This window comes from Hydractinia symbiolongicarpus, chromosome 9, assembly GCF_029227915.1.
Source record: "Hydractinia symbiolongicarpus strain clone_291-10 chromosome 9, HSymV2.1, whole genome shotgun sequence".
Lineage (NCBI taxonomy): Eukaryota > Metazoa > Cnidaria > Hydrozoa > Anthoathecata > Hydractiniidae > Hydractinia > Hydractinia symbiolongicarpus.
This window is the reverse complement of record NC_079883.1, coordinates 8,525,619-8,548,805: the sequence shown is the minus strand read 5'-3', so window position 1 is coordinate 8,548,805 and position 23,187 is coordinate 8,525,619. Positions and strand designations below refer to the sequence as shown.

General features: G+C 40.4%; 15 non-coding genes across 15 annotated transcripts; 11 read left to right on the top strand and 4 right to left on the bottom strand.

The window, feature by feature from the left end:
• Positions 1 to 1,381: 1,381 nt before the first annotated feature.
• Positions 1,382 to 1,454, top strand: Trnar-acg (transfer RNA arginine (anticodon ACG)). The gene has a single exon. It is a non-coding gene; the product is annotated as a tRNA-Arg (tRNA).
• Positions 1,455 to 1,776: 322 nt separating this feature from the next.
• On the top strand, positions 1,777 to 1,968 carry LOC130661472 (U2 spliceosomal RNA). Its single transcript, XR_008988664.1, has one exon. It is a non-coding gene; the product is annotated as a U2 spliceosomal RNA (small nuclear RNA).
• A 185-nt stretch (positions 1,969 to 2,153) lies between these two features.
• LOC130659723 (U1 spliceosomal RNA) lies at positions 2,154 to 2,318 on the top strand. The gene has a single exon (XR_008986927.1). It is a non-coding gene; the product is annotated as a U1 spliceosomal RNA (small nuclear RNA).
• A 328-nt stretch (positions 2,319 to 2,646) lies between these two features.
• LOC130660693 (5S ribosomal RNA) lies at positions 2,647 to 2,765 on the bottom strand. The gene has a single exon (XR_008987891.1). It is a non-coding gene; the product is annotated as a 5S ribosomal RNA (ribosomal RNA).
• Positions 2,766 to 7,233: 4,468 nt separating this feature from the next.
• Trnar-acg (transfer RNA arginine (anticodon ACG)) lies at positions 7,234 to 7,306 on the top strand. Its single transcript has one exon. It is a non-coding gene; the product is annotated as a tRNA-Arg (tRNA).
• A 322-nt stretch (positions 7,307 to 7,628) lies between these two features.
• Positions 7,629 to 7,820, top strand: LOC130660775 (U2 spliceosomal RNA). The gene has a single exon (XR_008987972.1). It is a non-coding gene; the product is annotated as a U2 spliceosomal RNA (small nuclear RNA).
• A 185-nt stretch (positions 7,821 to 8,005) lies between these two features.
• Positions 8,006 to 8,170, top strand: LOC130659721 (U1 spliceosomal RNA). Its single transcript, XR_008986926.1, has one exon. It is a non-coding gene; the product is annotated as a U1 spliceosomal RNA (small nuclear RNA).
• Positions 8,171 to 8,498: 328 nt separating this feature from the next.
• Positions 8,499 to 8,617, bottom strand: LOC130660680 (5S ribosomal RNA). Its single transcript, XR_008987878.1, has one exon. It is a non-coding gene; the product is annotated as a 5S ribosomal RNA (ribosomal RNA).
• Positions 8,618 to 13,085: 4,468 nt separating this feature from the next.
• Trnar-acg (transfer RNA arginine (anticodon ACG)) lies at positions 13,086 to 13,158 on the top strand. Its single transcript has one exon. It is a non-coding gene; the product is annotated as a tRNA-Arg (tRNA).
• Positions 13,159 to 13,480: 322 nt separating this feature from the next.
• On the top strand, positions 13,481 to 13,672 carry LOC130660773 (U2 spliceosomal RNA). The gene has a single exon (XR_008987971.1). It is a non-coding gene; the product is annotated as a U2 spliceosomal RNA (small nuclear RNA).
• A 185-nt stretch (positions 13,673 to 13,857) lies between these two features.
• On the top strand, positions 13,858 to 14,022 carry LOC130659719 (U1 spliceosomal RNA). Its single transcript, XR_008986924.1, has one exon. It is a non-coding gene; the product is annotated as a U1 spliceosomal RNA (small nuclear RNA).
• Positions 14,023 to 14,350: 328 nt separating this feature from the next.
• Positions 14,351 to 14,469, bottom strand: LOC130660668 (5S ribosomal RNA). The gene has a single exon (XR_008987865.1). It is a non-coding gene; the product is annotated as a 5S ribosomal RNA (ribosomal RNA).
• Positions 14,470 to 19,302: 4,833 nt separating this feature from the next.
• LOC130661485 (U2 spliceosomal RNA) lies at positions 19,303 to 19,496 on the top strand. Its single transcript, XR_008988676.1, has one exon. It is a non-coding gene; the product is annotated as a U2 spliceosomal RNA (small nuclear RNA).
• Positions 19,497 to 19,682: 186 nt separating this feature from the next.
• LOC130660479 (U1 spliceosomal RNA) lies at positions 19,683 to 19,849 on the top strand. Its single transcript, XR_008987677.1, has one exon. It is a non-coding gene; the product is annotated as a U1 spliceosomal RNA (small nuclear RNA).
• Positions 19,850 to 20,203: 354 nt separating this feature from the next.
• Positions 20,204 to 20,321, bottom strand: LOC130658898 (5S ribosomal RNA). Its single transcript, XR_008986110.1, has one exon. It is a non-coding gene; the product is annotated as a 5S ribosomal RNA (ribosomal RNA).
• Between the last annotated feature and the right edge of the window lie 2,866 nt (positions 20,322 to 23,187).

Below are 23,187 nucleotides of genomic sequence, written 5' to 3'. Positions count from 1 at the left end.
ACATAAAAATTTTATGCTACATAAAGTTTGACAATGTTAAAAATATGAAGGGCAAGAAAAGTAAAAGCAAGAAAATAAGAAATTTAAAAACGAAAATACTTAAACTTAGGGAATCTAATCTTAAATTTACTCTTTTTTAACTGTTTAAGTGACTTAAACAAGTTTAACTTTGTACCAAGATAATGTTTTTTTGTAAATGTGTGGCTATAAAAATAGCCGTTTGTTAATGTAATAGCCAGATACACACAAATTATTTTTTTGCGGTCTTCTTTGCTGCCTTTTTGGGAGTCTTTTTGACCTTCTTTGCTGCAGGTTTTTTAGCAACAGGCTTCTTTGTGGGTTTCTTAGCTGCTGGTTTCTTAGCCGAGGCTTTCTTTGTGGCAGGCTTCTTTGCTGCTTTCTTTGGCGTGCTCTTCTTTGCTGGCTTCTTTTTTGGTGTACTTTTCTTTGCAGTAGGCTTCTTTGCCGTTGGCTTTTTTGCTGCGGCCTTTTTCTTAGGTTTTTCTTTTTTTACCTGACCTAGCTTGAATGATCCAGAAGCACCAGTGCCTTTAGTTTGAATCAAATCGCCTGATGTTACTCCTCGTTTAAGAGCCATTTTCAGATGATGATCTGAGTTTTCAGCAACTTTGTAATTTGCATGAATATATTTTGTAATAGCTTGGCGAGATGAACCACCGCGTTCCTTTAGGGTAGCGATAGCAGCCTTGATCATGTCCACATATTTAGGGTGATCAGCTGTCTTCTTTGCAGCAGGTTTCTTCTTGGGTGCGATTTTCTTTGGAGAAGCTGCTTCACTCATTTTTAATGTTTTCTTACAACAATCCAACGATAAACGATGCTTGTTATCACAGTAGAAGTATACTAAACATTACCGTGTAAATGAGATATAATTTAAGACGGTGCGAAGTATGCGGACGTAAAAGTACCACTCCCGGGAATTGATTTGGCGCGAAAACAGAAATGTGTGTTTCTGTACATCGTATAATGTCCGTTTTGGGTGCCGCGACTATGCGAAAGCATGTTAATTTTTATTTGTAGTACGACGCAATAGTCTGCAAGAGAAGCTGCTGGAGTTTGAGGTCTTCAGCATTACATCTAGTCTGTTAATTTGGGCTTCTTCCGCGCTCGTGTTAGGATTTTCATAAAGCGTTCTTTGGTTTGCGTTGCGTATGTCGGCCTACATCATCGACACGGCCTGTTTCCGGCTATTAGGAGCAATTCATATATTGGGCACTGCGTTTCGACTTTTTTATTAGACCACAGTAAAAAAATTCACTCACAGAAGTCCCTTTCTTTCATGGCTACAAACACGAAGAATTCTGTCGTAAGTAAAACGAATGCGCAAGCCAAAATGACGATGGGGCGAAGTCATAAGCATGGCCCTGTGGCCCAATGGATAAGGCATCTGACTACGAATCAGGGGATTCCAGGTTCGACTCCTGGCAGGGTCGCACTGTCGCATTTCGGCTGCATGGTCTACTGTGTAACGCGCGCGCACGTTCTGGCGTAATGCGTTGATAAACGGAATGTACGCAGACATATTGGAAAGTAATATCACGCACTTAGTATCGTCGCCTTTGTTAGCATTCATGTAAGTTACCATCCACTCGCTACAGTCGCTCTCCATCCTACGGCTAAATCAACAGCCGTGATTTTTACTATGTCGCCGTCCATCCGTACGCGGTGACAGTTGTAAGCTTTACAGTAACGTGACATGCTCCACAAGCAGTTACGGTGTGTGGACGATGCCTATCATGGCAACGCTTGTTCTTTATCGCTTCTCGGCCTAATGGCTAAGATCAAGTGTAGTATCTGTTCTTATCAGTTTAATATCTGGTAGGCCATTCTCTGAATGGTCAGTATATTAATCTGATTTTTGGCCTTGGGTCATGGAGGTGGATTCATTCACGCCGTGACCACGGGTTGCCTTGGTGTTGCAATATTACCGATGGCGGCCCACATAAGCAATAAAAGAATAATAGCAGTCCTCTTTCCGACGGCACTCTGCATAGTCTACGGCGGGAACAAAACGCGTACACTGGGGGAGAATACAGCCTATGCCCCGCGACACGGCAGTTTATAACACACTCAAGCCACAAGCATTAACAAACTTTGAAGGGTACCCTCATGCTACGGTGCAGTTCCAACTCATACTTACCTGACGGGGAAGTAAAGACTGATCAATGAGGGTTTTCTTCCAGAGTGAGGCTCTTGCATTGCACTACGCTTGGGCTGACCTCTGCGATTACTGCAAACGTCAGTAACTCGACCGTACAATTTCTGGTAGTGGGGGCCTGCGTCCGCGCTCGCCCCCTCCTTAAGTCAAAATGAATGAGCTTAGAAAAGTTGCGCGGCCAAATGTCGGTGGTGACTTAAACGCTAAGGTAAAACCTCGCTTGGCTGTTACGAAACGTGATTGCGATATAAGTCCTCGGAAGGCGGCGGAATTTTATTTTATTTGCCATTCCGTCAGGGTTATTGGATGATCGGCAATAGATCGAGTTTGTATGCATTTGAAAGCTCTTTTTTCTCGTACTATCACCTGAAAATGTCGTAGGAAAATGTCATAGGAAACACTTTCAACAACCGCCACGTTCCTTAATTGTTATAACAAGAAATATATCACAGCAAATGAAAATGAAAAGCCTACGACACCGGGAGTTCCCAGGCGGTCCCCCATCCAAGTACTATCCCGGCCCGACGATGCTTAACTTCCGTGATCAGACGAGAACGGGTGTGTTCATCGTGGTATGGCCGTAGACATTAGTAGGTGCAAATACGTGCAATTTATTTTGACGTTGTGATCAAATTTTTTTATTTAATTTCTTTGAGTTACTTAGGACAAGGCGTATGCATGGATTATCTATTAGACTTTAAGGTTATAGTTTTGTGAAAAAAACAATGTTTTTTTAAAGATGTGTGGCTATAAAAATAGCCGTTGTTTTCTGAGTGTAGCGGTTTACTTCTTCTGTCCTTTGTCGTTCTTCTTTGGGAGTAAGACAGCTTGAATGTTTGGCAAAACACCACCAGCTGCAATGGTTACACCGCTCAAAAGTTTGTTTAATTCTTCATCATTACGAACAGCCAATTGTAAATGTCTTGGAATAATCCTAGCTTTTTTGTTGTCTCTTGCTGCGTTACCAGCCAACTCCAATATCTCAGCAGATAAATATTCCAAGACGGCTGCTAAGTAAACTGGTGCTCCAGATCCAATTCGGTTAGCATAGTGCCCTCTACGAAGGAATCTATGCACTCTACCGACTGGAAATTGAAGTCCAGCTCTTGAGGATCTTGTCTTGGCTTTAGCCTTAGCTTTTCCACCTTTTCCACGTCCAGACATAACTGCGATTTGATTTGTAAGTTAATACAAAAACGTACGAATATTTAACGTAAGTGTTAACGAAATAAACTTTACTCGTTTTTTCATCATAAAAATAGGATCGAAATCATGTTTTTTTAACCAATCATAATTAAGTATTAAACAAAAGATTTTTTTTTTAACCAATTAAATTGCGTATCGGCGTTTTCGGATCGAATTCGATCCGATTTTTTTACTTATAAACAAAAAGTTTTGACTTGCAGTTTAATGCTTATTTACAAGTTAAGTAGCAAAAATTTTTAACCATGTCTGACGCAGCAGCTAAAGGAGGAAAACAGGCACCTAAAGTAGCCAAGAAAGGTGAAAAAAGAGCCGGCAAAAAAGGAGGAAAGATTGGTGGAACTGGTGAAAAGAAACGCAAGAGAAAGAGAAAGGAAAGTTATGCTATTTACATCTACAATGTTTTGAAACAAGTTCACCCAGATGTCGGAGTTTCAAGCAAAGCTATGAGCATCATGAACTCATTTGTCAACGACATCTTTGAGCGCATTGCTTCCGAAGCTTCGCGTTTGGCTCTTCAAAACAAAAAGTCGACCATCTCTTCTCGTGAAATTCAAACCGCAGTACGTCTTCTCTTGCCTGGAGAACTTGCAAAACACGCAGTCAGTGAAGGAACAAAAGCCGTCACAAAATACACAAGCAGCAAGTAAACCAACGTCTACCAAACACAAACGGTCTTTTTTAAGACCACACATCTTTAAAAAAACATTTACTTGGCGTCACTACAAGTTAACCGAAGTTAATAAAACTTCTAAATAATGTGCTTAAGAACACTAGCCTACATTTAAAATACTTCCCCATGTGTGTGTGGATTAGCTTCACTTTTCATACGTATTATTAGCTGTACTTGCAGAAAAGACAAGTACATTGATCCATGTTATTGCTTACATTTAACTTAACCCAGCTTTTCACGGAAACACTCCCAGGCAAATTAACCCTACAAAGTATTTCTAAATTTTTTTTGTGTCATATATGACATAGTATCGTATAGCAATAAATGTAACTGTGACAAGACTTTACACATTGTGTAATTTGGAAGCGTGCACAAAGTAATGTTTTAAAAGATTTGTGGCTATAAAAATAGCCGTTTTTGTTGAGCAATGACAACGCTTAACCTCCGAATCCGTAAAGAGTTCTTCCTTGACGTTTTAAGGCATAAACAACATCCATAGCGGTAACGGTCTTGCGTTTAGCGTGCTCTGTGTAGGTTACAGCATCACGAATAACATTCTCTAAGAAAACCTTCAGTACACCTCTGGTTTCCTCATAGATAAGGCCAGAGATACGTTTGACACCACCTCGTCGAGCAAGACGCCGAATAGCAGGTTTTGTGATTCCCTGAATGTTATCACGAAGAATTTTTCGGTGACGTTTAGCACCTCCTTTTCCCAATCCTTTACCTCCTTTTCCGCGTCCAGACATATTGATATAGTTGCGTACAGAACGAGTACAAAAACAACGTTTGAGTTAACAGAATTCAGACAGCTTTAAAAAGAGGCCATAAAATTACCTACTGCTCGTGGAAACACCCTAATTAACCAATAGAGTTGCGTCATTACAAAATGTTCCGAACATTTTGTACATTTTTTTAAGTAAAACTGTAGTTTTTTTAAAAATTCGTGGTCTTAATGTTTCAGTAAGGCAATAAATTTGGCATCGTTGGAATTCGCCAAACCTTCTGCTACTTACTAAAAAAAAAAAAAGTCAAAAGCTTTTGTGTATCAGAAGATACAGCCGTTTTCCCGTAGCCAAAAAACACAGATTTTATAAAAATGTTAAAGTAATGAGCGTAATGTCATTATGCAGCCAATCAGAAATTACTTTCTTAGCACCAATCAAATGGTTTGTTTTGAACCTTAGCTGTCAATCAATATGAGAAATAAAACTTTGGCGCGATAGTGCATTTTAGACCGTCTTGTGTATCCGTACTACATCGACTTCTTAAAATATGGCTCGTACAAAGCAAACTGCACGTAAATCTACTGGAGGAAAGGCTCCACGAAAACAACTCGCCACTAAAGCTGCGAGGAAAAGCGCACCAGCTACTGGAGGAGTGAAAAAACCACATCGTTACAGACCTGGTACAGTTGCTCTCAGAGAAATCAGAAGATACCAGAAGTCAACCGAGCTCTTGATCCGCAAGTTGCCTTTCCAGCGTCTTGTGCGAGAAATTGCTCAGGACTTCAAAACAGATCTGCGATTCCAGAGCACAGCCGTTATGGCTCTGCAAGAGGCTTCTGAAGCGTACCTTGTTGGCTTGTTCGAGGATACTAACTTGTGTGCCATTCACGCAAAACGAGTTACAATCATGCCTAAAGACATCCAGTTGGCAAGAAGAATTCGTGGGGAACGTGCCTAAGCATCTTACCAAACAAAAAACGGCTATTTTTATAGCCACACATCCATAAAAAATATTACGGCTAGCTTTTTATATCAAACTTTGTCCTGCTTTCTGTTTAAATTTTATGCTACATAAAAATTTTATGCTACATAAAGTTTGACAATGTTAAAAATATGAAGGGCAAGAAAAGTAAAAGCAAGAAAATAAGAAATTTAAAAACGAAAATACTTAAACTTAGGGAATCTAATCTTAAATTTACTCTTTTTTAACTGTTTAAGTGACTTAAACAAGTTTAACTTTGTACCAAGATAATGTTTTTTTGTAAATGTGTGGCTATAAAAATAGCCGTTTGTTAATGTAATAGCCAGATACACACAAATTATTTTTTTGCGGTCTTCTTTGCTGCCTTTTTGGGAGTCTTTTTGACCTTCTTTGCTGCAGGTTTTTTAGCAACAGGCTTCTTTGTGGGTTTCTTAGCTGCTGGTTTCTTAGCCGAGGCTTTCTTTGTGGCAGGCTTCTTTGCTGCTTTCTTTGGCGTGCTCTTCTTTGCTGGCTTCTTTTTTGGTGTACTTTTCTTTGCAGTAGGCTTCTTTGCCGTTGGCTTTTTTGCTGCGGCCTTTTTCTTAGGTTTTTCTTTTTTTACCTGACCTAGCTTGAATGATCCAGAAGCACCAGTGCCTTTAGTTTGAATCAAATCGCCTGATGTTACTCCTCGTTTAAGAGCCATTTTCAGATGATGATCTGAGTTTTCAGCAACTTTGTAATTTGCATGAATATATTTTGTAATAGCTTGGCGAGATGAACCACCGCGTTCCTTTAGGGTAGCGATAGCAGCCTTGATCATGTCCACATATTTAGGGTGATCAGCTGTCTTCTTTGCAGCAGGTTTCTTCTTGGGTGCGATTTTCTTTGGAGAAGCTGCTTCACTCATTTTTAATGTTTTCTTACAACAATCCAACGATAAACGATGCTTGTTATCACAGTAGAAGTATACTAAACATTACCGTGTAAATGAGATATAATTTAAGACGGTGCGAAGTATGCGGACGTAAAAGTACCACTCCCGGGAATTGATTTGGCGCGAAAACAGAAATGTGTGTTTCTGTACATCGTATAATGTCCGTTTTGGGTGCCGCGACTATGCGAAAGCATGTTAATTTTTATTTGTAGTACGACGCAATAGTCTGCAAGAGAAGCTGCTGGAGTTTGAGGTCTTCAGCATTACATCTAGTCTGTTAATTTGGGCTTCTTCCGCGCTCGTGTTAGGATTTTCATAAAGCGTTCTTTGGTTTGCGTTGCGTATGTCGGCCTACATCATCGACACGGCCTGTTTCCGGCTATTAGGAGCAATTCATATATTGGGCACTGCGTTTCGACTTTTTTATTAGACCACAGTAAAAAAATTCACTCACAGAAGTCCCTTTCTTTCATGGCTACAAACACGAAGAATTCTGTCGTAAGTAAAACGAATGCGCAAGCCAAAATGACGATGGGGCGAAGTCATAAGCATGGCCCTGTGGCCCAATGGATAAGGCATCTGACTACGAATCAGGGGATTCCAGGTTCGACTCCTGGCAGGGTCGCACTGTCGCATTTCGGCTGCATGGTCTACTGTGTAACGCGCGCGCACGTTCTGGCGTAATGCGTTGATAAACGGAATGTACGCAGACATATTGGAAAGTAATATCACGCACTTAGTATCGTCGCCTTTGTTAGCATTCATGTAAGTTACCATCCACTCGCTACAGTCGCTCTCCATCCTACGGCTAAATCAACAGCCGTGATTTTTACTATGTCGCCGTCCATCCGTACGCGGTGACAGTTGTAAGCTTTACAGTAACGTGACATGCTCCACAAGCAGTTACGGTGTGTGGACGATGCCTATCATGGCAACGCTTGTTCTTTATCGCTTCTCGGCCTAATGGCTAAGATCAAGTGTAGTATCTGTTCTTATCAGTTTAATATCTGGTAGGCCATTCTCTGAATGGTCAGTATATTAATCTGATTTTTGGCCTTGGGTCATGGAGGTGGATTCATTCACGCCGTGACCACGGGTTGCCTTGGTGTTGCACTATTACCGATGGCGGCCCACATAAGCAATAAAAGAATAATAGCAGTCCTCTTTCCGACGGCACTCTGCATAGTCTACGGCGGGAACAAAACGCGTACACTGGGGGAGAATACAGCCTATGCCCCGCGACACGGCAGTTTATAACACACTCAAGCCACAAGCATTAACAAACTTTGAAGGGTACCCTCATGCTACGGTGCAGTTCCAACTCATACTTACCTGACGGGGAAGTAAAGACTGATCAATGAGGGTTTTCTTCCAGAGTGAGGCTCTTGCATTGCACTACGCTTGGGCTGACCTCTGCGATTACTGCAAACGTCAGTAACTCGACCGTACAATTTCTGGTAGTGGGGGCCTGCGTCCGCGCTCGCCCCCTCCTTAAGTCAAAATGAATGAGCTTAGAAAAGTTGCGCGGCCAAATGTCGGTGGTGACTTAAACGCTAAGGTAAAACCTCGCTTGGCTGTTACGAAACGTGATTGCGATATAAGTCCTCGGAAGGCGGCGGAATTTTATTTTATTTGCCATTCCGTCAGGGTTATTGGATGATCGGCAATAGATCGAGTTTGTATGCATTTGAAAGCTCTTTTTTCTCGTACTATCACCTGAAAATGTCGTAGGAAAATGTCATAGGAAACACTTTCAACAACCGCCACGTTCCTTAATTGTTATAACAAGAAATATATCACAGCAAATGAAAATGAAAAGCCTACGACACCGGGAGTTCCCAGGCGGTCCCCCATCCAAGTACTATCCCGGCCCGACGATGCTTAACTTCCGTGATCAGACGAGAACGGGTGTGTTCATCGTGGTATGGCCGTAGACATTAGTAGGTGCAAATACGTGCAATTTATTTTGACGTTGTGATCAAATTTTTTTATTTAATTTCTTTGAGTTACTTAGGACAAGGCGTATGCATGGATTATCTATTAGACTTTAAGGTTATAGTTTTGTGAAAAAAACAATGTTTTTTTAAAGATGTGTGGCTATAAAAATAGCCGTTGTTTTCTGAGTGTAGCGGTTTACTTCTTCTGTCCTTTGTCGTTCTTCTTTGGGAGTAAGACAGCTTGAATGTTTGGCAAAACACCACCAGCTGCAATGGTTACACCGCTCAAAAGTTTGTTTAATTCTTCATCATTACGAACAGCCAATTGTAAATGTCTTGGAATAATCCTAGCTTTTTTGTTGTCTCTTGCTGCGTTACCAGCCAACTCCAATATCTCAGCAGATAAATATTTCAAGACGGCTGCTAAGTAAACTGGTGCTCCAGATCCAATTCGGTTAGCATAGTGCCCTCTACGAAGGAATCTATGCACTCTACCGACTGGAAATTGAAGTCCAGCTCTTGAGGATCTTGTCTTGGCTTTAGCCTTAGCTTTTCCACCTTTTCCACGTCCAGACATAACTGCGATTTGATTTGTAAGTTAATACAAAAACGTACGAATATTTAACGTAAGTGTTAACGAAATAAACTTTACTCGTTTTTTCATCATAAAAATAGGATCGAAATCATGTTTTTTTAACCAATCATAATTAAGTATTAAACAAAAGATTTTTTTTTTAACCAATTAAATTGCGTATCGGCGTTTTCGGATCGAATTCGATCCGATTTTTTTACTTATAAACAAAAAGTTTTGACTTGCAGTTTAATGCTTATTTACAAGTTAAGTAGCAAAAATTTTTAACCATGTCTGACGCAGCAGCTAAAGGAGGAAAACAGGCACCTAAAGTAGCCAAGAAAGGTGAAAAAAGAGCCGGCAAAAAAGGAGGAAAGATTGGTGGAACTGGTGAAAAGAAACGCAAGAGAAAGAGAAAGGAAAGTTATGCTATTTACATCTACAATGTTTTGAAACAAGTTCACCCAGATGTCGGAGTTTCAAGCAAAGCTATGAGCATCATGAACTCATTTGTCAACGACATCTTTGAGCGCATTGCTTCCGAAGCTTCGCGTTTGGCTCTTCAAAACAAAAAGTCGACCATCTCTTCTCGTGAAATTCAAACCGCAGTACGTCTTCTCTTGCCTGGAGAACTTGCAAAACACGCAGTCAGTGAAGGAACAAAAGCCGTCACAAAATACACAAGCAGCAAGTAAACCAACGTCTACCAAACACAAACGGTCTTTTTTAAGACCACACATCTTTAAAAAAACATTTACTTGGCGTCACTACAAGTTAACCGAAGTTAATAAAACTTCTAAATAATGTGCTTAAGAACACTAGCCTACATTTAAAATACTTCCCCATGTGTGTGTGGATTAGCTTCACTTTTCATACGTATTATTAGCTGTACTTGCAGAAAAGACAAGTACATTGATCCATGTTATTGCTTACATTTAACTTAACCCAGCTTTTCACGGAAACACTCCCAGGCAAATTAACCCTACAAAGTATTTCTAAATTTTTTTTGTGTCATATATGACATAGTATCGTATAGCAATAAATGTAACTGTGACAAGACTTTACACATTGTGTAATTTGGAAGCGTGCACAAAGTAATGTTTTAAAAGATTTGTGGCTATAAAAATAGCCGTTTTTGTTGAGCAATGACAACGCTTAACCTCCGAATCCGTAAAGAGTTCTTCCTTGACGTTTTAAGGCATAAACAACATCCATAGCGGTAACGGTCTTGCGTTTAGCGTGCTCTGTGTAGGTTACAGCATCACGAATAACATTCTCTAAGAAAACCTTCAGTACACCTCTGGTTTCCTCATAGATAAGGCCAGAGATACGTTTGACACCACCTCGTCGAGCAAGACGCCGAATAGCAGGTTTTGTGATTCCCTGAATGTTATCACGAAGAATTTTTCGGTGACGTTTAGCACCTCCTTTTCCCAATCCTTTACCTCCTTTTCCGCGTCCAGACATATTGATATAGTTGCGTACAGAACGAGTACAAAAACAACGTTTGAGTTAACAGAATTCAGACAGCTTTAAAAAGAGGCCATAAAATTACCTACTGCTCGTGGAAACACCCTAATTAACCAATAGAGTTGCGTCATTACAAAATGTTCCGAACATTTTGTACATTTTTTTAAGTAAAACTGTAGTTTTTTTAAAAATTCGTGGTCTTAATGTTTCAGTAAGGCAATAAATTTGGCATCGTTGGAATTCGCCAAACCTTCTGCTACTTACTAAAAAAAAAAAAAGTCAAAAGCTTTTGTGTATCAGAAGATACAGCCGTTTTCCCGTAGCCAAAAAACACAGATTTTATAAAAATGTTAAAGTAATGAGCGTAATGTCATTATGCAGCCAATCAGAAATTACTTTCTTAGCACCAATCAAATGGTTTGTTTTGAACCTTAGCTGTCAATCAATATGAGAAATAAAACTTTGGCGCGATAGTGCATTTTAGACCGTCTTGTGTATCCGTACTACATCGACTTCTTAAAATATGGCTCGTACAAAGCAAACTGCACGTAAATCTACTGGAGGAAAGGCTCCACGAAAACAACTCGCCACTAAAGCTGCGAGGAAAAGCGCACCAGCTACTGGAGGAGTGAAAAAACCACATCGTTACAGACCTGGTACAGTTGCTCTCAGAGAAATCAGAAGATACCAGAAGTCAACCGAGCTCTTGATCCGCAAGTTGCCTTTCCAGCGTCTTGTGCGAGAAATTGCTCAGGACTTCAAAACAGATCTGCGATTCCAGAGCACAGCCGTTATGGCTCTGCAAGAGGCTTCTGAAGCGTACCTTGTTGGCTTGTTCGAGGATACTAACTTGTGTGCCATTCACGCAAAACGAGTTACAATCATGCCTAAAGACATCCAGTTGGCAAGAAGAATTCGTGGGGAACGTGCCTAAGCATCTTACCAAACAAAAAACGGCTATTTTTATAGCCACACATCCATAAAAAATATTACGGCTAGCTTTTTATATCAAACTTTGTCCTGCTTTCTGTTTAAATTTTATGCTACATAAAAATTTTATGCTACATAAAGTTTGACAATGTTAAAAATATGAAGGGCAAGAAAAGTAAAAGCAAGAAAATAAGAAATTTAAAAACGAAAATACTTAAACTTAGGGAATCTAATCTTAAATTTACTCTTTTTTAACTGTTTAAGTGACTTAAACAAGTTTAACTTTGTACCAAGATAATGTTTTTTTGTAAATGTGTGGCTATAAAAATAGCCGTTTGTTAATGTAATAGCCAGATACACACAAATTATTTTTTTGCGGTCTTCTTTGCTGCCTTTTTGGGAGTCTTTTTGACCTTCTTTGCTGCAGGTTTTTTAGCAACAGGCTTCTTTGTGGGTTTCTTAGCTGCTGGTTTCTTAGCCGAGGCTTTCTTTGTGGCAGGCTTCTTTGCTGCTTTCTTTGGCGTGCTCTTCTTTGCTGGCTTCTTTTTTGGTGTACTTTTCTTTGCAGTAGGCTTCTTTGCCGTTGGCTTTTTTGCTGCGGCCTTTTTCTTAGGTTTTTCTTTTTTTACCTGACCTAGCTTGAATGATCCAGAAGCACCAGTGCCTTTAGTTTGAATCAAATCGCCTGATGTTACTCCTCGTTTAAGAGCCATTTTCAGATGATGATCTGAGTTTTCAGCAACTTTGTAATTTGCATGAATATATTTTGTAATAGCTTGGCGAGATGAACCACCGCGTTCCTTTAGGGTAGCGATAGCAGCCTTGATCATGTCCACATATTTAGGGTGATCAGCTGTCTTCTTTGCAGCAGGTTTCTTCTTGGGTGCGATTTTCTTTGGAGAAGCTGCTTCACTCATTTTTAATGTTTTCTTACAACAATCCAACGATAAACGATGCTTGTTATCACAGTAGAAGTATACTAAACATTACCGTGTAAATGAGATATAATTTAAGACGGTGCGAAGTATGCGGACGTAAAAGTACCACTCCCGGGAATTGATTTGGCGCGAAAACAGAAATGTGTGTTTCTGTACATCGTATAATGTCCGTTTTGGGTGCCGCGACTATGCGAAAGCATGTTAATTTTTATTTGTAGTACGACGCAATAGTCTGCAAGAGAAGCTGCTGGAGTTTGAGGTCTTCAGCATTACATCTAGTCTGTTAATTTGGGCTTCTTCCGCGCTCGTGTTAGGATTTTCATAAAGCGTTCTTTGGTTTGCGTTGCGTATGTCGGCCTACATCATCGACACGGCCTGTTTCCGGCTATTAGGAGCAATTCATATATTGGGCACTGCGTTTCGACTTTTTTATTAGACCACAGTAAAAAAATTCACTCACAGAAGTCCCTTTCTTTCATGGCTACAAACACGAAGAATTCTGTCGTAAGTAAAACGAATGCGCAAGCCAAAATGACGATGGGGCGAAGTCATAAGCATGGCCCTGTGGCCCAATGGATAAGGCATCTGACTACGAATCAGGGGATTCCAGGTTCGACTCCTGGCAGGGTCGCACTGTCGCATTTCGGCTGCATGGTCTACTGTGTAACGCGCGCGCACGTTCTGGCGTAATGCGTTGATAAACGGAATGTACGCAGACATATTGGAAAGTAATATCACGCACTTAGTATCGTCGCCTTTGTTAGCATTCATGTAAGTTACCATCCACTCGCTACAGTCGCTCTCCATCCTACGGCTAAATCAACAGCCGTGATTTTTACTATGTCGCCGTCCATCCGTACGCGGTGACAGTTGTAAGCTTTACAGTAACGTGACATGCTCCACAAGCAGTTACGGTGTGTGGACGATGCCTATCATGGCAACGCTTGTTCTTTATCGCTTCTCGGCCTAATGGCTAAGATCAAGTGTAGTATCTGTTCTTATCAGTTTAATATCTGGTAGGCCATTCTCTGAATGGTCAGTATATTAATCTGATTTTTGGCCTTGGGTCATGGAGGTGGATTCATTCACGCCGTGACCACGGGTTGCCTTGGTGTTGCACTATTACCGATGGCGGCCCACATAAGCAATAAAAGAATAATAGCAGTCCTCTTTCCGACGGCACTCTGCATAGTCTACGGCGGGAACAAAACGCGTACACTGGGGGAGAATACAGCCTATGCCCCGCGACACGGCAGTTTATAACACACTCAAGCCACAAGCATTAACAAACTTTGAAGGGTACCCTCATGCTACGGTGCAGTTCCAACTCATACTTACCTGACGGGGAAGTAAAGACTGATCAATGAGGGTTTTCTTCCAGAGTGAGGCTCTTGCATTGCACTACGCTTGGGCTGACCTCTGCGATTACTGCAAACGTCAGTAACTCGACCGTACAATTTCTGGTAGTGGGGGCCTGCGTCCGCGCTCGCCCCCTCCTTAAGTCAAAATGAATGAGCTTAGAAAAGTTGCGCGGCCAAATGTCGGTGGTGACTTAAACGCTAAGGTAAAACCTCGCTTGGCTGTTACGAAACGTGATTGCGATATAAGTCCTCGGAAGGCGGCGGAATTTTATTTTATTTGCCATTCCGTCAGGGTTATTGGATGATCGGCAATAGATCGAGTTTGTATGCATTTGAAAGCTCTTTTTTCTCGTACTATCACCTGAAAATGTCGTAGGAAAATGTCATAGGAAACACTTTCAACAACCGCCACGTTCCTTAATTGTTATAACAAGAAATATATCACAGCAAATGAAAATGAAAAGCCTACGACACCGGGAGTTCCCAGGCGGTCCCCCATCCAAGTACTATCCCGGCCCGACGATGCTTAACTTCCGTGATCAGACGAGAACGGGTGTGTTCATCGTGGTATGGCCGTAGACATTAGTAGGTGCAAATACGTGCAATTTATTTTGACGTTGTGATCAAATTTTTTTATTTAATTTCTTTGAGTTACTTAGGACAAGGCGTATGCATGGATTATCTATTAGACTTTAAGGTTATAGTTTTGTGAAAAAAACAATGTTTTTTTAAAGATGTGTGGCTATAAAAATAGCCGTTGTTTTCTGAGTGTAGCGGTTTACTTCTTCTGTCCTTTGTCGTTCTTCTTTGGGAGTAAGACAGCTTGAATGTTTGGCAAAACACCACCAGCTGCAATGGTTACACCGCTCAAAAGTTTGTTTAATTCTTCATCATTACGAACAGCCAATTGTAAATGTCTTGGAATAATCCTAGCTTTTTTGTTGTCTCTTGCTGCGTTACCAGCCAACTCCAATATCTCAGCAGATAAATATTTCAAGACGGCTGCTAAGTAAACTGGTGCTCCAGATCCAATTCGGTTAGCATAGTGCCCTCTACGAAGGAATCTATGCACTCTACCGACTGGAAATTGAAGTCCAGCTCTTGAGGATCTTGTCTTGGCTTTAGCCTTAGCTTTTCCACCTTTTCCACGTCCAGACATAACTGCGATTTGATTTGTAAGTTAATACAAAAACGTACGAATATTTAACGTAAGTGTTAACGAAATAAACTTTACTCGTTTTTTCATCATAAAAATAGGATCGAAATCATGTTTTTTTAACCAATCATAATTAAGTATTAAACAAAAGATTTTTTTTTTAACCAATTAAATTGCGTATCGGCGTTTTCGGATCGAATTCGATCCGATTTTTTTACTTATAAACAAAAAGTTTTGACTTGCAGTTTAATGCTTATTTACAAGTTAAGTAGCAAAAATTTTTAACCATGTCTGACGCAGCAGCTAAAGGAGGAAAACAGGCACCTAAAGTAGCCAAGAAAGGTGAAAAAAGAGCCGGCAAAAAAGGAGGAAAGATTGGTGGAACTGGTGAAAAGAAACGCAAGAGAAAGAGAAAGGAAAGTTATGCTATTTACATCTACAATGTTTTGAAACAAGTTCACCCAGATGTCGGAGTTTCAAGCAAAGCTATGAGCATCATGAACTCATTTGTCAACGACATCTTTGAGCGCATTGCTTCCGAAGCTTCGCGTTTGGCTCTTCAAAACAAAAAGTCGACCATCTCTTCTCGTGAAATTCAAACCGCAGTACGTCTTCTCTTGCCTGGAGAACTTGCAAAACACGCAGTCAGTGAAGGAACAAAAGCCGTCACAAAATACACAAGCAGCAAGTAAACCAACGTCTACCAAACACAAACGGTCTTTTTTAAGACCACACATCTTTAAAAAAACATTTACTTGGCGTCACTACAAGTTAACCGAAGTTAATAAAACTTCTAAATAATGTGCTTAAGAACACTAGCCTACATTTAAAATACTTCCCCATGTGTGTGTGGATTAGCTTCACTTTTCATACGTATTATTAGCTGTACTTGCAGAAAAGACAAGTACATTGATCCATGTTATTGCTTACATTTAACTTAACCCAGCTTTTCACGGAAACACTCCCAGGCAAATTAACCCTACAAAGTATTTCTAAATTTTTTTTGTGTCATATATGACATAGTATCGTATAGCAATAAATGTAACTGTGACAAGACTTTACACATTGTGTAATTTGGAAGCGTGCACAAAGTAATGTTTTAAAAGATTTGTGGCTATAAAAATAGCCGTTTTTGTTGAGCAATGACAACGCTTAACCTCCGAATCCGTAAAGAGTTCTTCCTTGACGTTTTAAGGCATAAACAACATCCATAGCGGTAACGGTCTTGCGTTTAGCGTGCTCTGTGTAGGTTACAGCATCACGAATAACATTCTCTAAGAAAACCTTCAGTACACCTCTGGTTTCCTCATAGATAAGGCCAGAGATACGTTTGACACCACCTCGTCGAGCAAGACGCCGAATAGCAGGTTTTGTGATTCCCTGAATGTTATCACGAAGAATTTTTCGGTGACGTTTAGCACCTCCTTTTCCCAATCCTTTACCTCCTTTTCCGCGTCCAGACATATTGATATAGTTGCGTACAGAACGAGTACAAAAACAACGTTTGAGTTAACAGAATTCAGACAGCTTTAAAAAGAGGCCATAAAATTACCTACTGCTCGTGGAAACACCCTAATTAACCAATAGAGTTGCGTCATTACAAAATGTTCCGAACATTTTGTACATTTTTTTAAGTAAAACTGTAGTTTTTTTAAAAATTCGTGGTCTTAATGTTTCAGTAAGGCAATAAATTTGGCATCGTTGGAATTCGCCAAACCTTCTGCTACTTACTAAAAAAAAAAAAAGTCAAAAGCTTTTGTGTATCAGAAGATACAGCCGTTTTCCCGTAGCCAAAAAACACAGATTTTATAAAAATGTTAAAGTAATGAGCGTAATGTCATTATGCAGCCAATCAGAAATTACTTTCTTAGCACCAATCAAATGGTTTGTTTTGAACCTTAGCTGTCAATCAATATGAGAAATAAAACTTTGGCGCGATAGTGCATTTTAGACCGTCTTGTGTATCCGTACTACATCGACTTCTTAAAATATGGCTCGTACAAAGCAAACTGCACGTAAATCTACTGGAGGAAAGGCTCCACGAAAACAACTCGCCACTAAAGCTGCGAGGAAAAGCGCACCAGCTACTGGAGGAGTGAAAAAACCACATCGTTACAGACCTGGTACAGTTGCTCTCAGAGAAATCAGAAGATACCAGAAGTCAACCGAGCTCTTGATCCGCAAGTTGCCTTTCCAGCGTCTTGTGCGAGAAATTGCTCAGGACTTCAAAACAGATCTGCGATTCCAGAGCACAGCCGTTATGGCTCTGCAAGAGGCTTCTGAAGCGTACCTTGTTGGCTTGTTCGAGGATACTAACTTGTGTGCCATTCACGCAAAACGAGTTACAATCATGCCTAAAGACATCCAGTTGGCAAGAAGAATTCGTGGGGAACGTGCCTAAGCATCTTACCAAACAAAAAACGGCTATTTTTATAGCCACACATCCATAAAAAATATTACGGCTAGCTTTTTATATCAAACTTTGTCCTGCTTTCTGTTTAAATTTTATGCTACATAAAAATTTTATGCTACATAAAGTTTGACAATGTTAAAAATATGAAGGGCAAGAAAAGTAAAAGCAAGAAAATAAGAAATTTAAAAACGAAAATACTTAAACTTAGGGAATCTAATCTTAAATTTACTCTTTTTTAACTGTTTAAGTGACTTAAACAAGTTTAACTTTGTACCAAGATAATGTTTTTTTGTAAATGTGTGGCTATAAAAATAGCCGTTTGTTAATGTAATAGCCAGATACACACAAATTATTTTTTTGCGGTCTTCTTTGCTGCCTTTTTGGGAGTCTTTTTGACCTTCTTTGCTGCAGGTTTTTTAGCAACAGGCTTCTTTGTGGGTTTCTTAGCTGCTGGTTTCTTAGCCGAGGCTTTCTTTGTGGCAGGCTTCTTTGCTGCTTTCTTTGGCGTGCTCTTCTTTGCTGGCTTCTTTTTTGGTGTACTTTTCTTTGCAGTAGGCTTCTTTGCCGTTGGCTTTTTTGCTGCGGCCTTTTTCTTAGGTTTTTCTTTTTTTACCTGACCTAGCTTGAATGATCCAGAAGCACCAGTGCCTTTAGTTTGAATCAAATCGCCTGATGTTACTCCTCGTTTAAGAGCCATTTTCAGATGATGATCTGAGTTTTCAGCAACTTTGTAATTTGCATGAATATATTTTGTAATAGCTTGGCGAGATGAACCACCGCGTTCCTTTAGGGTAGCGATAGCAGCCTTGATCATGTCCACATATTTAGGGTGATCAGCTGTCTTCTTTGCAGCAGGTTTCTTCTTGGGTGCGATTTTCTTTGGAGAAGCTGCTTCACTCATTTTTAATGTTTTCTTACAACAATCCAACGATAAACGATGCTTGTTATCACAGTAGAAGTATACTAAACATTACCGTGTAAATGAGATATAATTTAAGACGGTGCGAAGTATGCGGACGTAAAAGTACCACTCCCGGGAATTGATTTGGCGCGAAAACAGAAATGTGTGTTTCTGTACATCGTATAATGTCCGTTTTGGGTGCCGCGACTATGCGAAAGCATGTTAATTTTTATTTGTAGTACGACGCAATAGTCTGCAAGAGAAGCTGCTGGAGTTTGAGGTCTTCAGCATTACATCTAGTCTGTTAATTTGGGCTTCTTCCGCGCTCGTGTTAGGATTTTCATAAAGCGTTCTTTGGTTTGCGTTGCGTATGTCGGCCTACATCATCGACACGGCCTGTTTCCGGCTATTAGGAGCAATTCATATATTGGGCACTGCGTTTCGACTTTTTTATTAGACCACAGTAAAAAAATTCACTCACAGAAGTCCCTTTCTTTCATGGCTACAAACACGAAGAATTCTGTCGTAAGTAAAACGAATGCGCAAGCCAAAATGACGATGGGGCGAAGTCATAAGCATGGCCCTGTGGCCCAATGGATAAGGTCCTGGCAGGGTCGCACTGTCGCATTTCGGCTGCATGGTCTACTGTGTAACGCGCGCGCACGTTCTGGCGTAATGCGTTGATAAACGGGAATGTACGCAGTCATATTGGAAAGTAATATCACGCACTTAGTATCGTCGCCTTTGTTAGCATTCATGTAAGTTACCATCCACAGTCGCTACAGTCGCTCTCCATCCTACGGCTAAATCAACAGCCGTGATTTTTACTATGTCGCCGTCCATCCGTACGCGGTGACAGTTGTAAGCTTTACAGTAACGTGACATGATCCACAAGCAGTTACGGTGTGTGGGACGATGCCTTATCATGGCAACGCTTGTTCTTTATCGCTTCTCGGGCCTAATGGCTAAGATCAAGTGTAGTATCTGTTCTTATCAGTTTAATATCTGGTAGGCCATTCTCTGAATGGTCAGTATATTAATCTGATTTTTGGCCTTGGGTCATGGAGGGTGGATTCATTCACGCCGTGACCACGGGTTGCCTTGGTGTTGCACTATTACCGATGGCGGCCCACATAAGCAATAAAAGAATAATAGCAGTCCTCTTCCGACGGCACTCTGCATAGTCTACGGCGGGAACAAAACGCGTACACTGGGGGAGAATACAGCCTATGCCCCGCGACACGGCAGTTTATAACACACTCAAGCCACAAGCAATTAACCAAACTTGAAGGGGTACCCTCATGCTACGGTGCAGTTCCAACTCATACTTACCTGACGGGGAAGTAAAGACTGATCAATGAGGGTTTTCTTCCAGAGTGAGGCTCTTGCATTGCACTACGCTTGGGCTGACCCTCTGGCGATTACTGCAAACGTCAGTAACTCGACCGTACAATTTCTGGTAGTGGGGGCCTGCGTCCGCGCTCGCCCCCTCCTTAAGTCAAAATTGAATGAGCTTAGAAAAGTTGCGCGGCCAAATGTCGGTGGTGACTTAACGCTAAGGTAAAAACCTCGCTTGGCTGTTACGAAACGTGATTGCGATATAAGTCCTCGGAAGGCGGCGGAATTTTATTTTATTTGCCATTCCGTCAGGGTTATTGGATGATCGGCAATAGATCGAGTTTGTATGCATTTGAAAGCTCTTTTTTCTCGTACTATCACCTGAAAATGTCGTAGGAAAAATGTCATAGGAAACACTTTCAACAACCGCCACGTTTCCTTAATTGTTATAACAAGAAATATATCACAGCACCATTGAAATGAATAAGGCAACAAATGAAAATGAAAAGCCTACGACACCGGAGTTCCCAGGCGGTCCCCCATCCAAGTACTATCCCGGCCCGACGATGCTTAACTTCCGTGATCAGACGAGAACGGGTGTGTTCATCGTGGTATGGCCGTAGACATTAGTAGGGGCAAATACGTGCAATTTATTTTGACGTTGTGATCAAATTTTTTTATTTAATTTCTTTGAGTTACTTAGGACAAGGCGTATGCATGGATTATCTATTAGACTTTAAGGTTATAGTTTTGTGAAAAAAACAATGTTTTTTTAAAGATGTGTGGCTATAAAAATAGCCGTTGTTTTCTGAGTGTAGCGGTTTACTTCTTCTGTCCTTTGTCGTTCTTCTTTGGGAGTAAGACAAGCTTGAATGTTTGGCAAAACACCACCAGCGGCAAGTGGTTACACCGCTCAAAGCTTTGTTTAATTCTTCATCATTACGAACAGCCAATTTGTAAATGTCTTGGAATAATCTCTAGCTTTTTGTTGTCTCTTGCTGCGTTACCAGCCAACTCCAATATCTCAGCAGATAAATATTCCAAGACGGCTGCTAAGTAAACTGGTGCTCCAGATCCAATTCGGTTAGCATAGTGCCCTCTACGAAGGAATCTATGCACTCTACCGACTGGAAATTGAAGTCCAGCTCTTGAGGATCTTGTCTTGGCTTTAGCCTTAGCTTTTCCACCTTTTCCACGTCCAGACATAACTGCGATTTGATTTGTAAGTTAATACAAAAACGTACGAATATTTAACGTAAGTGTTAACGAAATAAACTTTACTCGTTTTTTCATCATAAAAATAGGATCGAAATCATGTTTTTTAACCAATCATAATTAAGTATTAAACAAACTAGATTTTTTTTTTAACCAATTAAATTGCGTATCGGCGTTTTCGGATCGAATTCGATCCGATTTTTTTACTTATAAACAAAAAGTTTTGACTTGCAGTTTAATGCCTTATCTTACAAGTTAAGTAGCAAAAATTTTTTAACCATGTCTGACGCAGCAGCTAAAGGAGGAAAACAGGCACCTAAAGTAGCCAAGAAAGGTGAAAAAAGAGCCGGCAAAAAAGGAGGAAAGATTGGTGGAACTGGTGAAAAGAAACGCAAGAGAAAGAGAAAGGAAAGTTATGCTATTTACATCTACAATGTTTTGAAACAAGTTCACCCAGATGTCGGAGTTTCAAGCAAAGCTATGAGCATCATGAACTCATTTGTCAACGACATCTTTGAGCGCATTGCTTCCGAAGCTTCGCGTTTGGCTCTTCAAAACAAAAAGTCGACCATCTCTTCTCGTGAAATTCAAACCGCAGTACGTCTTCTCTTGCCTGGAGAACTTGCAAAACACGCAGTCAGTGAAGGAACAAAAGCCGTCACAAAATACACAAGCAGCAAGTAAACCAACGTCTACCAAACACAAACGGTCTTTTTTAAGACCACACATCTTTAAAAAAACATTTACTTGGCGTCACTACAAGTTAACCGAAGTTAATAAAACTTCTAAATAATGTGCTTAAGAACACTAGCCTACATTTAAAATACTTCCCCATGTGTGTGTGTGGATTAGCTTCACTTTTCATACGTATTATTAGCTGTACTTGCAGAAAAGACAAGTACATTGATCCATGTTATTGCTTACATTTAACTTAACCCAGCTTTTCACGGAAACACTCCCAGGCAAATTAACCCTACAAAGTATTTCTAAATTTTTTTTGTGTCATATATGACATAGTATCGTATAGCAATAAATGTAACTGTGACAAGACTTTACACATTGTGTAATTTGGAAGCGTGCACAAAGTAATGTTTTAAAAGATTTGTGGCTATAAAAATAGCCGTTTTTGTTGAGCAATGACAACGCTTAACCTCCGAATCCGTAAAGAGTTCTTCCTTGACGTTTTAAGGCATAAACAACATCCATAGCGGTAACGGTCTTGCGTTTAGCGTGCTCTGTGTAGGTTACAGCATCACGAATAACATTCTCTAAGAAAACCTTCAGTACACCTCTGGTTTCCTCATAGATAAGGCCAGAGATACGTTTGACACCACCTCGTCGAGCAAGACGTCGAATAGCAGGTTTTGTGATTCCCTGAATGTTATCACGAAGAATTTTTCGGTGACGTTTAGCACCTCCTTTTCCCAATCCTTTACCTCCTTTTCCGCGTCCAGACATATTGATATAGTTGCGTACAGAACGAGTACAAAAACAACGTTTGAGTTAACAGAATTCAGACAGCTTTAAAAAGAGGCCATAAAATTACCTACTGCTCGTGGAAACACCCTAATTAACCAATAGAGTTGCGTCATTACAAAATGTTCCGAACATTTTGTACATTTTTTTAAGTAAAACTGTAGTTTTTTTAAAAATTCGTGGTCTTAATGTTTCAGTAAGGCAATAAATTTGGCATCGTTGGAATTCGCCAAACCTTCTGCTACTTACTAAAAAAAAAAAAAGTCAAAAGCTTTTGTGTATCAGAAGATACAGCCGTTTTCCCGTAGCCAAAAAACACAGATTTTATAAAAATGTTAAAGTAATGAGCGTAATGTCATTATGCAGCCAATCAGAAATTACTTTCTTAGCACCAATCAAATGGTTTGTTTTGAACCTTAGCTGTCAATCAATATGAGAAATAAAACTTTGGCGCGATAGTGCATTTTAGACCGTCTTGTGTATCCGTACTACATCGACTTCTTAAAATATGGCTCGTACAAAGCAAACTGCACGTAAATCTACTGGAGGAAAGGCTCCACGAAAACAACTCGCCACTAAAGCTGCGAGGAAAAGCGCACCAGCTACTGGAGGAGTGAAAAAACCACATCGTTACAGACCTGGTACAGTTGCTCTCAGAGAAATCAGAAGATACCAGAAGTCAACCGAGCTCTTGATCCGCAAGTTGCCTTTCCAGCGTCTTGTGCGAGAAATTGCTCAGGACTTCAAAACAGATCTGCGATTCCAGAGCACAGCCGTTATGGCTCTGCAAGAGGCTTCTG